The sequence below is a fragment of the Lytechinus pictus genome, chromosome 2, assembly GCF_037042905.1.
Source record: "Lytechinus pictus isolate F3 Inbred chromosome 2, Lp3.0, whole genome shotgun sequence".
NCBI classification, from domain to species: Eukaryota; Metazoa; Echinodermata; class Echinoidea; order Temnopleuroida; family Toxopneustidae; genus Lytechinus; species Lytechinus pictus.
In genome coordinates, this window is record NC_087246.1 from 40,803,526 (window position 1) to 40,822,860 (window position 19,335).

General features: G+C 34.4%; 1 long non-coding RNA gene across 1 annotated transcript; it reads left to right on the forward strand.

Moving 5' to 3' along the window:
- Nucleotides 1–12,775: 12,775 nt before the first annotated feature.
- On the forward strand, nucleotides 12,776–17,777 carry LOC135153117 (uncharacterized). The gene is made up of 3 exons (XR_010292597.1): nucleotides 12,776–13,422; nucleotides 14,317–14,419; nucleotides 15,268–17,777. It is a non-coding gene; the product is annotated as an uncharacterized LOC135153117 (long non-coding RNA).
- The last annotated feature ends 1,558 nt before the right edge of the window (nucleotides 17,778–19,335 follow it).

Below are 19,335 nucleotides of genomic sequence, written 5' to 3' on the forward strand. Positions count from 1 at the left end.
GCTAAACCATGCTTGTTTTGTATGAAACTTTCAAAATATATTGTTCAAATAGTGCACAAGATATATGCAAAATTTCAAGAACAGAAAATATTGTTTACATATGCAAATTACATTGCATATCATTAGTTTGGGAGATTTCTTGCATCAAAAATTGTCGAAAATCGATTCAGAAATTTATTTTCTTTTTTAGTGTACTTTATTTGATATATTTCCTCTCAAGCATAATATCATTCTCTTCATCTATATCTCTACTTTTAGAAAATATATGTCACTAATTGGAAATGACATTATAGACTGTGATTTCAGCCCCTTTTCAATATGGTGCGCACATATAAATCGTGCCATTTTTGCCTATTTTCACCATAAAGCTGAGGTGTGCGAACGATATGCCTACTTTATTGATGTTTCCTGCATTTTGCATGATATCAAATCTTCCAAACAACATATTTTCACCTCCATTATGTCTCTGCTGATAAATAAATGATTTCAGCAAAGATTGATTGCCCACTGGGCAGTCTATATAGGCTTCGTTTTCAGCCTAGTTTTCAACAATGAACCTATACCATGTATGACTGCATTATTGTAGTCGAGTTGGAAATGGGAGTTCCTTTGCACCATCATAATGTATTTTTCACTCAACGTTTTTGTATTTGCCTGAAGTGTCTAGTTAATGAATCTTGATGTTCCCTTGGCAAAATCGTGTCCGACGGGGTTCAAAATTGATATCTTTGGCGGCCCTCTTGGACTTTTTAAATGAAAATCAATTATTTTCATATTTTATTGCACAGAGTGTGACAATGGGACAATCTTAAATGAATACGCATTTCACTATGATTCGGATAGTAGAAATCGATTGAATTCGTTTTCTGGACAGCTAATATATTTTGAAATAAAATTCATCCCGAAATTGCCATGATTTTGGTCAAAAATTTGCATGTGCATTGATATCTATCTGTTCAATCATTAACATCAACAACTATTGCACAATATCAGCATTTGACACGAAAGTGGATATAATATACCGATAATACTGAAACGCTTCATGACAGTATGTATGTCTTAATTTCCTTAGTTAAAGGGCAAATACCATATATTGCTCGATATTGCGATAAAATGACACCAAAAAGGAACCTCTGTAACAGTATATTTTTCTCTATCAGCTACATTATAAAGAAATGAGGGCGCAGCAAAGCCTACCCCCCCCACCTTATGGGACCGCCGGAGTCCCCCATCCTTCTTTCGTATTTTGCCCATTTCTTGGAAAAATTCGACATTTTTGGAGCCCCATTGAAGGGAAAAGACGTTTCTGCTTTGTAGTAAAGTCACTTTTATTGTTGTTTAACCACTTAGGGATAAAAGAGTACTGAGAGTTTTCTCTATCTGCTACATATAAAGAAATGCTGGTACAGCAAAGCCTATCCCCTCTGGGGACTGCCAAAGTTACCCACCCTTTTTACGTATTTTACCGATTTATGGGAAAATATGCTAATTTGGAGCCCTGATTGAGGCAAAAAACGTTTCTGATGTGGAATAAAGCCACTTTCATTCTTTTGAAACTACATGGAGATAAAATAGTAGAGTTTCCTCTATCTGCTACATAATTATAAAGAAGTGCTGGCATATTGAAGCATACCCCCTTAAGGGGGCGTCGGAATCACCCACTCCTTTTTCATATTTCACCTATTCATGGGAAAATGTGCTATTTTCGAGCCCCCAATGAGGCAAAAAGTGTTGCTGCTATGTAGTAAGGCCACCTTTATTCTTTTTAAACTATATGGAGACGAAAGAGTAGAGTTTCCACTATCTGCTACATATAAAGAAATGCTGGTACAGCAAAGCCTACCCCGTCTGGGGACTGCCGAAGTGACCCGCCCCTTTTACGTATTTTGCAAATTTATGGGAAAATATGCTATTTTTTAGCCCCCATTGAGGCAAAAGGTGTTTCTGCTATGAAGTAAAACCACTTTTATTGCTTTTAAACTATGTATATACGAAAGAGTTGAGTTTCCTCTATCTGCTACATATAAAGAAGTGCTGGCATATTGAAGCATACCCCCTTAAGGGGGCGTCGAAATCACCCACCCCTTTTTCATATTTCACTTATTTATGGGAAAATGTGCTATTTTCGAGCCCCCATTGAGGCAAAAAGTGTTGCTGCTATGTAGTAAGGCCAATTTTTATTGTTTTTAAACTTTATGGAGACGAAAGAGTAGAGTTTCCTCTATCTGCTACATATCAAGAAGTGTTGGCATATTGGAGCATACCCTTAGGGGGTAGCCGAAATCCCCCACCCCTTTTCCATATTTTACCTATTTATGGGAAAATATGCTATTTTCGAGCCCCCATTGAGGCAAAAAATGTTTCTGCTATATAGTAAAGCCAGTTTTATTCTTTTGAAACTACGTGGAATTAAATGAGTAGACTTTCTTCTATCTGCTGCTAATAAGTGGTTGCACAGCAAAGCCTATACCCTCTGGGGGTTCCCAAAGTCACCCACCCCTTTTCTATATTTTTGCCAATATATGGGAAAATCTGCCAATCTTGGAGCCTCTGAAGAAGGTAGAAGTCGATATGCCAGCACTCGTTTTACATGTAGCTGATAGAAAAAAGCCTATTCTTTTATTTCCAAGTGGTTTCCAAAATCAAAACTAGCTTTTCTATATAGCAGAAATGCCCTTTTGCCTAAATGGGGGCTCAAACACTGTAATTTTTTCAATAAAGAGGGAAAATAGACTTAAAAGTGGGAAGAGTTCGGCAGCCCCTGAAGGGGGAAGGCTTCAGTGTGCTACCACATCTTTATATGTAACTGATAAAGAAGATCATACTTTGTCATCTTTATGTGCTTACAAAACAAAAACAAGGGCTTTACTGTAAGGCAGAAACACATTTTGCCTCAATGGTTCTCCAAAATGACGGATTTTCAGAGAAATTGGCAAAATACGAAAAAAGGATTGGGTGACTTTGGCAGCCCCCTGAGGGGTAGGCTTTGCTATGCCCTAACTTCTTTATATGTAGCTGATAGAGAAAAGCATACTCTTTTGTCTCTAAGTGATTTAAGAGAAAAAAAATACATACCCAAAACAGAATTTTGCCACATTGGGGGCTCCGAGAAGCACGATATCATAATAGTCAAGCTACGGATAAGGGTGTGGTATGTAACCTTCTACTGGCTCTTGTGAGACTATGCTTTAAGGTGCCCGAGGGTAATTGCATGCAAAATGAAAATGCAGAGCAATGCCTCGATCCTCTATCTTTTTCAAGAGATTTCATTATTATAAAAGTTGCTTTGTGTAGAAAACGCCTTTTACCCTCATACACATGCAAGTAATACATACCTTTCTATCGATCGCTAAGCACGTTACATGCATTTCTGCATGTTAGGCAAAGGGGATGCAAGATAAAACAGATAGATGTCATTGCACATGATTATTTTGGTTCAATTTTTTTTAATGAATTCTTGTTTTTTTTTCAAAATATATTAACCGGACTATTCAGAAAACAATTTCAACCGATTTCTACTATCCAAATCATAGTGAAATGCGTATTCATTTAAGATTGTCCCATTGTCACACTCTGTGCAATAAAATATGAAAATAATTGATTTTCATTTAAAAAGTCCAAGAGGGCCGCCAAAGATATCAATTTTGAACCCTGTTGGACACGATTTTGCAAAGGGAACATCAAGATTCATTAACTAGACACTTCAGGCAAATACAAAAACGTTGAGTGAAAAATATTTTGATGGTACACAGGAACCCCCTTATCGGACTCGACTACAACAATGCAGTCATACATGGTATAGGTTCGTTGTTGAAAACTAGGCTGAAAACGTAGCCTATAGACTGCCCAGTGGGCAATCAATCTTTGCTGAAATTGTTTATTTAATTTATCAGCAGAGACATAATGAAGATGAAAATATGTTGTTTGGAAGATTTAATATCATGCAAAATGCAGGAAACATCAATAAAGTAGGCATATCGTTCGCACACCTCAGCTACATGTATATGGTAAAAATAGGCAAAAAACGCACAATTTATATGTGCGCATCATATTGAAAAGGGGGCTGAAATCAGTCTATAATGTCATTTCCAATTACTGGCATATATTTTCTAAAAGTAGAGATATAGATGAAGAGAATGATATTATGTTTGAGAGGAAATATATAAAACTAGATTTTAATTCGTCATGCGGACGAATTAGGTGGTCTGTCTTTATTCTCGCCATCATGATCACTATTACCATGTTCAAGCAGATCAATATGATCTTCATGATGACAACGGAATGTTCATTATGGATGGAATACTTGTGAAAGTCAGGAGATGATAAAGAACTGTGAAAAGGGTCTCTTTGATATATGAAAATACATGTGATATGAAAATAGTAATTATAATCTGTTTAATCTTGCTAAATTTTAACTTTCATACCTTTTAAATACCATAAAGGATCATGTACGAGGTGGTAAAAAGAAAAAAAAAATGAAAAAAAAATCACCTTGTTCACCCCCAGGACTCGAACCTGCGCCCCCGAGAACTCAACAGGGACTCGATTTTAAGGCGCGCGAGAGCGATCGCGCGCTACATGCGCGCCTTAATCCATTTTAGGTAGCGCGATTAATAGCGCGCCTCGCGATCGCTGAGCTGCGCGGAAATCTGAATGTCGCCCCCGGAATTACTGCCGAGTGATAACAACTCAACGGCCCACTAGCGCCATATGCTCGAGCTCCGCTTGCCATTTAAAAATCATCCAAAATCCACACTCAAAATCATGAATAAGCCTTGAAAATAGCGAGGAGCGCAGTTTCAAATTTTGCGTCTTTTTTTCTGTACCACGTATTTCCATACACATGGTACCAGGTATGGAAAAAAAATCAACGCAACGGTCAGGAAACAGTTGCATGTAAAGGGGTCCATTATGACTACCACCATGTGCAATTTCGAATGCACATGTTTCCCCTACAGATATCACAATTCTGTGATAAAAGAGGAAATAAATACCAGAGTCTAGTAACCTAGCATTGGTGAGTTGCAGGGTTGTAATAAAAAACGTTTTTTATTAAAAAAAACAAATAAAACGTTTTTTATTGTTTTAAAACGTTTTAAGGACGTTCCACAGTTATATTTGTGCGCATTATGATCTGCGCATAGTTTACACTCTGCGCGCTGACGTCACAATGGATGAACAGGTGATTAATTAGCTGCGGGTATGAGCTGATTTTTCTCATCTTCTGCACTTTAACTGCAGATCCGATGCGTTATTTCATGAAGCTAAAAAATTGAATTATTCCATGGACCATTCAAAAAAATATTCTCAACAATTTCAAAATACTTTACTCTGCAGTGCTGCCAAGAATCACGAATATTACCCCGAGTTTGAATAAATGGTAGAGTGGTTTTGATTTTTTCTTCACATAGATACTCAGCATTCGGCCCATTTTTGGTGTTTTAAAAAGCACATTTGCTCTAATAAAAATGCTGATAGTTTAAAAACAAGCACATGAACCCCTATTTTTTAATGTTTGTACCTCTTAGGTATACCTTCCTCTACAACTCTGCAAATTTTGGTGAAAATGACATGGATTTTGAATAAAGTGCAGCATTTATTGTACGTTTGTAGTTTGTTACTGAAATTTTACATTTTTTAGATTGGAATTTTGTTATCTTTTACGCCATTTTTAAGAACTGACAGTGCTGTTAAACTTAAAATTGCAAACAAATAGCACTATTAACAGATTCTCCATTCTAACGATACAATTATTAACTCTCTTGCGAAATTTGATGACTTTTTCATGTATTTTGACTGAGTAATGGAGGTTTAAACTCATTGTAGTAATCTTGGGCGGTCTAAAAATGCCAAATTCTTTTGAATGCGCAATTCTTAAGAACATCAATTTGGGTAAACTTTGAAGCTCTATAGCAAAAAATCAAGCACATGGACCTATGTTAATTTTTGCATATTTCGAATATTAAGGTTCTAAAGTATCTATGTGCAAAGTTTGGTGAAAATGACATGGATTTCACTTTAACTGTGGAACGTCCTTAAATCGTTTTAAAACGTTTTTTTTCCTACGAACGATGTAATTTTCCTGTAAATCAATTAAATTATACACTTAATACAATATGATTTAAGCTCTTGATGTTTTAATTACATTTTTGGAGTATTAAGAGATGACTACAATTTTTGTTACTGAATTTTCAACAGAAAAGTTCATATTTTTCCCAAAAATTACTAAATCAAGGAAATTGAATGCCAAAAAATTAAGTTGACATTTTGTAAGTTTATTCCTCATACATGTAGTCTCAGGTTTTTTTTAGTCTTATCAATCTATAGGGGTGAGAAGAAGTTGCACTATGTAAGAAAACAACATAATCTACAGACTATAGGCTTTCAAAGCTTAATTTCATTTACTCAATATGCTTTATTTCATTTGTATCAATTATACAAATTTTAAGTAATAATAATGATAATAATAGTCCGCTTTTATATAGCGCTTAATACATTGGAACGACGTGTCTAAGCGCTTTACAGATATATTATTAACCCAGTCATCGGATTCAATCAGTCATTCCCGCACACAATGTATGCACATCCTCCACTCCCTAGGTAGTATTCCAGTCAGTCGCTAGTGAGGCGCACACAGTACTGGACAAGCTACAATGACTTTCACATCCTACCGGGTACCCACAAGTGCATGAAATATAAGTTTGGGTTTAAATCTATAAATATTAGGCCCTTGAACTGCTTATTTCTTTAATTGAGGAGTTTTAATCAAATTGTTTTTTTCAATGTTTGTTTTAACTGTTTTTTTTTTTTATTTCTTATGTACAGTTTTGTGGTTACTTTTGGGTTTTTTAATCGTTTTTTAATGGAAATTATTGGCAATAATTTTCCAATCATTAACAAAAAGTACAAATATTGATACAGATAAAATGTTGGCGAAAAATTTGCATTGGCTTTACTTGTGTAATATCATGGAGCTATCAATGTGTTGATAGCTCCATGGTAATATCATAACCGCATATCCATGCATGTATCCAAAAAATAGTCTTGAACAATATGGCGTGGCCCTGCTGTTCTTACGGATTTATCATAGAAATTTTTAAGGGGGCCATTACAGTCCCCTGGGATTGTTAGGGTTAAAGGTCAAATCCACCCCAGAAAAATGCTGATTTGAATCAGTAGAGAAAATTCAAACAAGCATAATGCTGAAAATTTCATCGAAATCGGATGTAAAATAAGAAAGTTATGACATTTTAAAGTTTCGCTTATTTTTCACAAAACATTTATAACAACTCAGTGATGTGCAAATGAGGGAGTTGATGATGTCCCTCACTCACTATTTCTTTTGTTTTTTTAATTGTTTGAACAATAAAATATTTCAATTTATACAGATTTGATAATAATGACCAACTTAACTGAACCAAAAAATGTTAAAACAATGGTAGTTCCACTCATGTTCAGGGAGGAAAAAAATATATTTCACATGACAATGAGAAAATAATGACATACAAAATAAATAGTGAGTGATGTCATCAGTCCCCTCATTTGCATACCAACCAGGATGCGCATATACGGTAACTGTTTTGCGAAATTAAGCGAAACTTTAAAATGTCATCACTTTATTATTTTACATCCGATTTTGATGAAATTTTCAGCATAATACCTTTTTCTTGGGGTGGATTTGTTAGCTGATTATCTTATTCTGAATTAAACTACTTTTCTTCATCTTTACAAAGCGCAAAGTTTCACCTACTTTCGTGTGTACCTCAAGGTTACAATGTCAGTTATACTGTCTATTTGCAAAATATTATTGTGCTTGTGCAACACTTCCATTTCATTCAAGTACTACTATTACATATTTGAGCTTATTTTAAATAGTGTTTCTTTCCCTGTCTAAAAGTGAGCACTCAAATGCTTGTTAAAATGAGAATATATAGATTGATCTACATAATTGAACAGGAGGAAAGGAACATGACAAAGCAATGGAAAAGGGGAGAATAAGGGGGGAAAGAGAGAGGAGAAAAAGAGTGGTGGTGAGAAAGAGATTTAGTTAGAAGAAAATAATATACCACTTAAGAAAAAAAGTAAAAAAAATATATTCATGTAAAATCACATCCATGCATATTTATAACACACAAGTCTATGAGGTGTTTTAAAACACGTTTCTTTTGTTAAAAAAACGGGTGTTTTAAAACGCGTTTTAAAACATGTTTTAAAACACACCGTTTAAAACGTGCCAACCCTGGACTGAGTTGTCATTCGGCTTTGCTTTTCAAAACGGCCTATTAACATCCAAAATAACTTACCTTATTGATTAATTATAACTAAAAAATAATTTGTTTTCTTTTTCTAGGGGATGAGGTAAATATCAGACAATAAATCATCAAACAAAGCTCCATCTATTTTACAAGGCTCGCGCCAGGCTCGCGCACGCATTGGCGTTTGTTCTAGCTAGCCAGTCGGAGCTCTGTCTCTCTGCCAGAGCTCTGGGGGACAATTCGCTCAGTAAAGGCCTCAATGATGGTGATTTTCTGTTTCAGACAGAGTTTACATTTCAGGTATATTATTCAAAACTGCCAATAAAGTTTGATGATTTCTTCATTGTCATGTATATTTAAGTTCTTAATGAATACATTTTCACCGAATTTAGACTCCCCCAGAGAGAAATGCAATTTTCATGGAGATCTGCGTTTTCAAAGAACTTCAGGAAAAGTTAGGGTATGTCACTCATCCTACGAACGAGGTTATGTGGGCCTTTATTACATGTACATGGCCGAGTACAGGGTATTGTACTGGAATAGACGGAGTAGAAATTAGATATTGAATTCATTTATATCCAAGTCCAACTCACAGTCACACACACACGCACACACACCCACATCCAAGATTCTAAGCATGAAAAAATAACTTTAAAAATCATACAATATCAAACAAAAAGTAATATAATCCATTAATAAGTGAACAGGTATTCCTCAAAATACAAAAAAAGCATTTAAAAATAGCCCCCAAAATGCAAAAAGTAGCCTCCGAAATTTGACAAAAAATTTAAAATGGAGCCCCCGAAAAAAAAAATTGTCAGTGACTTAACTTTTAGCCAAAGTCAAAACCTCACTCAAACAGGTTTTATAACACACAATCTCATTACAATACATTGTAAAACAATTATATTTCAAGAGTTACAATAACATGTTCAATGAGGTACAGGATAAATATTGCATATTCGATTGTTTCCTTCCTTTGGTTGTTGATTGTAACTTGGTTCATATATTTCCTCCATCCGTTTTGTTAATTGGACAAAACGCTCCCCTTGTATGTTGAAGAAGAGCTTTTTGCAGTGCTCCTCTACCGCTCTCCTTAAAAGTTCTAGGAGAGCTTTTTATTGCTCCCCTCATAATTATTAAACTGAGTCCCTGACTCAAGTCAAGTGCGTTATCCATTGAGCCACGATATTCCCCATAGAGATTACACGTTCCCATAGAGATTACACGTAAGCAAATTTGAGAATTGTAAATCCAATTTTGCAAGCGAAAAACGGGCATGATCCCGGCATCTGATAAAAAAATGGAGGGCACATTTCCGAAAGCTGAGAATCTCAGCTACAACATATTCAAAGCTCAGAGATAACTGACAAAAGAAAATAGAGATATAGCTCACGAAATAGAGGAATGTAGAATCTAGTTTTGAGAAAAAGTCATGTCCCATAGAGATTACACGTAAAATGAGGAAAAATGACATGCCTCTTTTCATCGCAATTTTACACCATGATGCGTTTTTCAAAATGATAACTGACGAGAAAGAGTACATTCTAAACTACAACATATCGAAATCTGGGCGAAAAATGATCAATATTCACGGAGTTATGATCAAATTTGCATAAATTTGATGACGTCATTTTTGAAAAAATGAAATTTTCAGTTTAGGCGCAATTTTGATGACGTCATGATCAAATTGAGGGACAATGGTGACATGAAATCAAATCTACAACTCATACTCTATCGATATATGAAAAAAAATTGGGGGTCAACGGACTATTTAAAGAGCTACAGTGAATTTTTAATAGGCATGTTTTTGCCCATATATGGCCTATAGTAAGAGCTCGCGCGCACACGTGCTGCAAACTTTAACGGGTGTTAATTTCGCTATTAATGGTCGTAGAAGGTTGATCAAGGTATCAAATTGCTCAGAATTATATTATCAATGCAATGATATAAAAAAACGGCGTTTCTGCGTTGCGTTGAAGGCGTTACGCGCGGAAACGCGCGTGCATACCTGTGCGTGCGCAAATTTTTGAAATGCTTAAAATGACCTGAAACGTACTCCACTTTGGTCAAAAAGTGATTTTGAGCATTTTAAAAATTTGACGCGCGCATACGTGCGCGTCATGACCTCCAGGTGACCTTTGATGACATGACCTGTTGACCCTTGACCTGAAGTTGATGTGATGTTAATTTGATTGATTTTTTATAATTGATAATGGAGATATGATCGACAATGTGATTTTACAAAATGGCGTCTAGATGACGTCATCATGACCTGATGACCTTGAAAAAGTTGATTTAACTTGAAATCATAGGGCTTGATGACTGACAGAAATTTGATGGAAATTGACCATGTCGATTTCGAGTGAACGTGTGTACAAAAAAGTGTACGGAAGAAATAAAAATAAATAAAGAATAAAGAATAAACTAGATTTTAATTCGTCATGCGGACGAATTAGGTGGTCTGTCCTTATTCTCGCCATCATGATCACTATTACCATGTTCAAGCAGATCAATATGATCTTCATGATGACAACGGAATGTTCATTATGGATGGAATACTTGTGAAAGACGGGAGATGATAAAGCACTGTGAAAAGGGTCTCTTTGATATATGAAAATACAAGTGATATGAAAAAAGTTATTATAATCTGTTAAATCTTGCTAAATTTTAACTTTCATACCTTTTAATTATCATAACGGATCATGTACGAGGTGGTAAAAAGAAAAAAAAAATGAAAAAAAAACTCATCTTGTTCACCCCCAGGACTCGAACCTGCGCCCCCGAGAACTCAAGTCAAGTGCGTTATCCATTGAGCCACGATATTCCCCATAGAGATTACACGTTCCCATAGAGATTACACGTAAGCAAATTTGAGAATTACAAATCCAATTTTGGAAGCGAAAAACGGGCATGATCCTGACATCTGATCGAAAAATGGAGGGCACATTCCGAAAGCTTAGAATTTCAGCTACATCATACCAAAAGCTCAGGGATAACTAACAAGAAAAAATGGAGATATAGCTCACGAAATAGAGGAATGTAGAATCTAGTTTTGAGAAAAAGTCATGTCCCATAGAGATTACACGTAAAATGAGGAAAAATGACATGCCTCTTTTCATCGCAATTTTACACCATGATGCGATTTTCAAAATGAAAATTCATGTTAACTGACGAGAAAGAGTACATTCTAAACTACAACATATCGAAATCTGGGCGACAAATGATCAATATTCACGGAGTTATGATCAAATTTGCATAAATTTGATGACGTCATTTTTGAAAAAATAAAATTTTCAGTTTAGGCGCAATTTTGATGACGTCATGATCAAATTGAGGGACAATGGTGACATGAAATCAAATTTACAACTCATACTCTATCAATATATGAAAAAAAATTGGGGGTCAACGGACTATTTAAAGAGCTACAGTGAATTTTTAATAGGCATGTTTTTGCCCATATATGGCCTATAGTAAGAGCTCGCGCGCACACGTGCTGCAAACTTTAACGGGTGTTAATTTCGTTATTAATGATCGTAGAAGGTTGATCAAGGTATCAAATTGCTCAGAATTATATTATCAATGCAATGATATAAAAAAACGGCGTTTCTGCGTTGCGTTGAAAGCGTCACGCGCGGAAACGCGCGCGCATACCTGTGCGTGCGCAAATTTTTGAAATGCTTAAAATGACCTAAAACGTACTTTACTTTGGTCAAAAAGTGATTTTGAGCATTTTAAAAATTTGACGAGCGCGTACGCGCGCGTCGTGACCTCCAGGTGACCTTTGATGACATGACCTGTTGACCCTTGACCTGAAATTGATGTGATGTTAATTTGATTGATTTTTGATAATTGATAATGGAGATATGATCGACAATGTGATTTTACAAAATGGCGCCTGGATGACGTCATCATGACCTGATGACCTTGAAAAAGTTGATTTTACTTGAAATCATAGGGCTTGATGACTGACAGAAATTTGAAGGAAATTGACCATGTCGATTTCGAGTGAACGTGTGTACAAAAAAGTGTACGGAAGAAATAAAAATAAATAAATAAAGAATAAATAAAGAAAGAAAATTCTGGCGAAATCAATAGGTGATCTGTCGTTGACAGACCACCTAATAAAGAAAGAAAATTCTGGCGAAATCAAGAGGTGATCTGTCATAGACCACCTAATAAAGTACACTAAAAAAAAGAAAATAAATTTCTGAATCAATTTTCGACAATTTTGAAGCAAGAAATCTCCCAAACTAATGATATGCAAATTTCATTACGTAATTTGCATATGTAAACAATAATTTCTGTTCGTGAAATTTTGCATATCTCTTGTGCACTATTTGAACAATATATTTTGAAAGTTTCATACAAAACAAGCAAGGTTTAGCTGAGATATTCCCCCTTGACTTCATGCTATGTGTAGAATGTCTAAAAAATTGTGAAATAGGGCCATTTTGTAGTGACGTCATATATTACGTCATTTCGGAAGGAAGACCACGGATAGAACCCGGCAGCAATGCATTTTTGTAAACTTCAGGGTCCATGCCATCCAGCTATGGGGTCATTTGCTTGTCCGGCTTTCGGTTGAATAAACCTCCTGGGCTGCCGGACTATCAAGGCCTGTCCTTTCTAAGCCATGAAGAGAGCCTTACCTTTTGCAAATTATGTTTGTGAAAATGCCAACAATGAAAGCTACTCAGTTCCAATGATTTTGAGGATATTGAAAATCATGAACCCTTGGATGATGAAATACCCTGCACTTATTGTCCCTGTTTTCACGAAGTGACGGATACGAGGAAAATCGAATTTTTTCAATTTTGAGTTTTTTGCATTTTTGGAGATCTTTAATTCATATCTCGAATTTCAACAAGTTTCAGATCACAAAAATGTCTAATTACGTTGCTATGACAATAGTGCACACACGAAAATACCCAGATTAAGGATTTCTTGTTTTTACGAAGTGACGGATAAGCAGCCGCCAATTCGTGAAAATAAACGAATACGCTTTATCACTCAAGAGTTTTTTCACCAAAAATGACGGATGAGGCTTTGCACGAAGTCCGTCAATTCGTGAAATTGTCGCCTGCTCATTTGTGCCAATTATTTGTTTCACGAAGTGACGGAAGGCAAATATTTACAGTTTGGAACAGCCGAAGACCATGAAATGGTGAGTTTTTTGTAAATTTAGGAAAGGAAATAAATGTAATGCAGCCTTTTTAGTTATTTCGAGTAATTTTAAATGTCTCTGATCGCAAAAATCCTTAAAATAACGGCAATATTTCCATACATTGCCCCACACATTTATTTTCGTGTCAGTGAAAATTGAATGGAGTATTGCGTGTCCTTTTTTGTCACTCAATTGAACTTAATTGTAAGTTTAGTCAAACTATAAGGGTTAGAATATTTTTCCAACATTAATCAAGACTAAATAGATTTAATGAAGACTGAGGATTTGGTAAAATAATAATATAGGGGCATTAGTTTAGGCCTAGAATAGATGTAGATAATTTACAAGGATTGCATTGCCAAAGCCCAATGGACTTTAATTCTAAAGTTAACTCGTTACGGTTAAGTTCGAACTTGTCTTCACAAGTGACCATATTCTAGTATTGGCAATAAATTTCCACAAACAAAGCTCAAATGAATACATAGATTCTATGGTCTGCCTTACTGTAGTGTTAGTTAACTCATCATCTAAATTCCTAGTACTTTCAAACATATGTAATGGGAAGATGGGAGGGGGGCTTTCTATAAATGATATTGGTAATGCTGAGATCATGAATTAATTTGGTAAAGTTAGTGGCCAACCCATGTGGGCAAATAAGTTGAGTCCTTAGTTAAACCAAGGATTACTGGAGATTTATGTTTTAGATAAATCATCTCAAGTCAAGAGTCGGTCTACATCTAATGTACATGTAGATAGAGCTTTATACTTTGTTGTTTAGTTGTCACTCCCTCGCCCTTATCTCTATGACATTTTACAGAAAATGAAAGAATCTACATAAATATACTGCACCTCGGTTTTGATCATTATCATGGAGATATTTTCATTTCTTTTCAGATGGAGTATATACAGTAAGCAATGTTTCAGAGAACAAATGAGAAAAGGCCTGGAACTGGTACACTCACTTTTTAACAACGCTGATGGTCAGATACAATTTCAGGTGAGATTTTTGATAGTGTTATCATCCCACATGACATCCTGTCAGTATCAGCCATCCATTGATTTGCACTCACTACCAAAATTAATTTCAATAGCAAATCTAGTAAACAATGAAATTATAAAAATAAGTTGACTCAAAGTCATAACCAGAAAAATATTAATTTTGGAATATGTTATCATTTAGCAGATAAACATGTATTTCTAAGTTGTATTATTTATTTATTAATTCATGTTTTCTTTAAAAGACAGGGTAGTCCCATTCAAGCCAAATGGCCTGCTTTACAAGGGAGCCCTGTCCAAATGCACATGCATAATAAACATAACAAATACAGAAATTAAAACAGTGAATGAAAATAAATAACGCTTTTCATAGAAAAAAAATAAATAAATGAAATGAGTATAAAACAACGAAAATAATATATAAACACAAAGACAAAGCATGAATAATAATAATAATTTATCTTGGCCAGTTCGTATAGTAGAACAGCACTTCTTCCCATACACACCCAACAAATTTGTAAAAGAACATTATTCTTATTATGACAAATGCTTGGTGTACTGCCCTAGAGCATTGAAAATTAGACATGTGATCATATTTTCAGCTGAAACTTTCTTATAAATTGGAAACATTTAATCGGAATATTTGCTGTAAATATCAGTGGTAAATAGAGTGTATAAAATATATTCTTTATATTCTTGTAGTACCATACTGACTGGGCAGGTTTTTGTTTGGTAAGGGCAATTTAAAATATTGAGTCTCTTATCTATTCTACAAATTCGATATTGGATTGACAAAAAACTTTGAAAACAAACAGTTGATTTGTATATTATTTCTTTCTACATACTTAGGTTGGATCCAGAGGCCGATGTGCTTGTCAGATGGGTCATTGATAATTCCCTGAACACTGCAGATGTGATCTGATTGGTTACATAACAGTTGAATTGGTAGTGACTGGATTTTAACAGTGTGATCTGGTTTTGAATTGTTGAAGTAACCAAAGTAGAAACATCTTCTGAGAACTCTGACTGCAATTCTGATGATGAAATTCTGTCTACACTTGTGAAAAGTGTGAAGGAGTTGGCTCTGCATCATGGCCTTTCAGGGCTCCCACTTAACTTTTTCTTTAGGTTCCAACTGGGTAACTGATACCAGTTTCAATTTTCTTGTGATTTTGACTTCAACATGAGTTTAGTTTTAATTTTGATAGGATTTTCAAATCTGGTTTCATTTTAGAGCAGTGTATTATATAAGGAAACTATACTGCTTGAACTAGTCTGTGCTCTTACAGTGATATAGTTATGAACTACTTCAAATATATTTTATATATACAGTCAGATATAAAGTTCAGAATAGTCATTTATCTGCTATACTTACCACATGTTTAAATTGGTTATACACATCGTCCACATATGGATGCAGAAAAATTACCCTCTTTTTTTGTGTGTTTTGCTTGGTGCCATCTTAAAACAGAAATACTGCATATTTCTACATTTTTTTTAACAGAATGTCACTAGCTTTATTGTGCTTAAATGTTAAAACTTCATACTCTCTAATAATAAAGATAACCATACAATTTAGATTGACATGCATTGTGAAACTCGATTGTTACAGGATATATTACAAGTAAGGATGTAGGTTGAAAATTAGATCAGGTTTTCATGAATTCATTTTCATAAGCCAGATGTGTTAATACAGCCCCCCCCCCCCCCTTTTCCATGAGTTAAAGTTTTATTGGTTTATCAGGGGTGTGAGAATTCTTAAGCTGATTTCAGCTATTTTTGCTTTTTATTTTCAGCTTTGAGAGCTCATTCGATTTGATCCCCCAACTCTCTCCACCATTTTCAGGTCTTTATTTGTCATCACTCACACACCTGGTTTATGCAGTTTTACAGTTGGTGTATCATCATTTTATTCCAGAATACCTTAATGAATGATATTCTGGAAAAAAAGAATACATGATTATTTTTAGCAGACATTTTACATTAGCTTGAGGTTAAAGATACACTGCAGCACATGTTTTTTTCTGTCTATTTGTAGTAAGAATTTCACTTAGTTGGAACTAAGGTGTATTTTAATGTATCTTCCAGTTTTTGGACTCGGGCAAAATTTTGCCATGAAAAAGCAAGTGTTTGATTGGAAAATGTATTGATGAGTGTATTTAGCCAATAACTTGAGAATGATGGAAAAATACAAATCTACTGTAATAGTCATTCGTATTTTTATCATTGCATTTTTTGCTTTTGATGCTGTCTTTCGGGATTTTGATTATAAATTTGTTAATTAATGATCCTGTTTGATATGAAGTTAAATTGTTGATTTAAAATTATATTCCTTGTGTGACTTTCATTAGTTGATAATTGTTTATTCGAAGGTTTACATGTTTCCTTTGGTAAAGATTAGCTTTTAGCACTAGTAGACTTTTTAGTATTTGACAGTGTGTAAAAAGATGAAATAACTCTCAAGGCAATTGTGTCGACCGATTTAATTATGACATTGTTTTCATTAAAAAAATGCCCAAGTGTAGTGAATGTAATAAGTAATGGTGATTATATTACTTCTATTTTGATGGAAAAGAAATATACCATTTTACTTGTATGTGTATGTCAATACAAATAGACATTAAAGAATACAACTTTCCTGCACCACTAACATTGATTATATTCCAGTATTCATTTGTCATTGGAATGTTTTGAATGTAGAATAATTTATTGAATTTGGTACTTGTTAGCAATTCTGTATTTCAAAATGTGGCATTCACAGACTAGGATTGCTGATTGTGTTAAGCAGGGCATGATAAAATATATTGTTGCATATATTCAAGTTTTATTTAATGTATAAAATGACAAAATTCTGTCATTGTGTACCTGATGAATCATTTCCTATGCATTTCACAGTGCAATATTAGATTCATTATAATAATTATGAATTTCAATGTGTTTGTCACTAGCGATTATGGTCCTATATAATATAGAATTAAAAAATATCAAAAATATATTTCCATTGTTAACATTGTATGGAGTTGATATTTTAATGAATTTATTAAGCATAACTTTTATCAAATTGATTGTTATGAAAAAAAAATTATATTTCATTTGTCTATTTGTCATTTAGTCACTTATATTTGAAAATATTCTGTTGATTCATAGTAATCCCCAAAGTATTAATGATTGTATATTTTTTCATGCTTTGTGTATTTGTATAATTCTATTTTGATAATGTTATGTTTCATATTTTTTTTAATGTAAAAGTTCTGTACAATTCAGCTCTTGCTGCGAACAGTCTTGAAATAAAATACCATTATTATCATTTGCTGCTATGGTTTCATGTTATAGAATTAAAGGTGTTCTTCTATATTTTACATTGCTAACTTTGCCGAATTTATTTTATACAGTGAGTATTTTCAATGATTTATGACAAGTCATAATTCTTATTTTGCATGAAAGGGTATTTTGATGATTTTCAGGAGAGAATACATGACCATTGTGATAAAGGAAAAGAAAAATTGAGTAGAGAGAGGGGCTAGATTGATTGAACTCGAAATTTATATTAATATTATTTTTGTTCAGGGGTGGCAATCAGTCATAATTTACTAATCTTATTGCCGTTTTGACAAAGTTAGTTCCACATTTAGTTAATTACCATTTTTGAGGTAATTAAGTCTCAAAGAATAATGTTAAATAGCTAACTCGGCCTTAGCAGAGAATACCTTTAACATTATAAACAATATTTAAGAGAAACTTAATTGGAATTTCATTTTTTTGGGGGTAGGGAGGTTAGTAGACTGACAGATGTTTGTAATGTTGCATTTTCTATTCCAACGGAGTCAGTGCTTAATAGTACTTTTTCAACAATCCCAGTTTGGTTGAAAAGTGACATATTGTTGCAAAGTTATGTGTCATAACGTTTGTGACAGACTGACGACATTCGGATCCCTCAGTCTCGCCTTCACCTCTGGTGGGCGAGACAAAAATTGATAGTTTCAACGAGCCATTTTCATGTCTTAATCAAACCATGGAAAATCCTGACAAAATTGAGACTCATAGTCAATGAACTACATGTAGAGATGACAAATGGAAATTTTCTACATTAACCATACTGGCATGTCCACCAGAAGGGAAATATATCCAGAAATATCCACAAACCAAACTAAAAAATGGTATGTTTCCTTTCACATCAGGATATTTAATATATATTTTTGTCATTTTTTAAGCTTGTGGAAAAACAGAAAAGGGAAATTGACAGAAATATGGTTCATTATCTGAGGCAAATTACCATCAGATCCATGTTTGACCTACATGTATGTGCATACAGCTGATCAATAAGGATTAGGCCGCAGTCCTAAAAGGCAGTTGGAGTCTCGGGCGTGGGGGAGGGAGGGACTCATGTGCCACATCAAATTCGAAAATAGGGGGATCGCATGAATATGCATGAAATTACTGAATCTCTAAAAGTTTTTTATTGATTCTTGAGTAATTCAATCACGAGCCCAGACCATTTCGTGTGTAGAAAAGGTGAGTACTGAAACAAGGAACCACAAACATGAGCTGGTCTCTGAAACGGAATAAAATAGGAACTTCTATAGCGTTCTGAATTTGAAATGCTCTGGAATGAAAATCTAGGTTGAAAATGGGGGTCTTAACCATGGAATATACACATCATACATTTTTACCCCCCCCCCTCCCCTCCCCCATAGTTGGAGTGAAATAGCAGGGTACAAAAACATGGTGAAAAAACATATTACCGTAAGTTTCTGAATTTTACATCTTTACATCTATCGAATAACCATCCATTTTCCAAATTTCCTTGAAATCATTATGATTTAGTTTGGAAACTATTTAAAGAGAATGAAGAATATTCTCTTCTTTCTTTCTTGAAAGATTGTTTCCAGATGATGTTCTCAGTTGGTGTTATCAGTT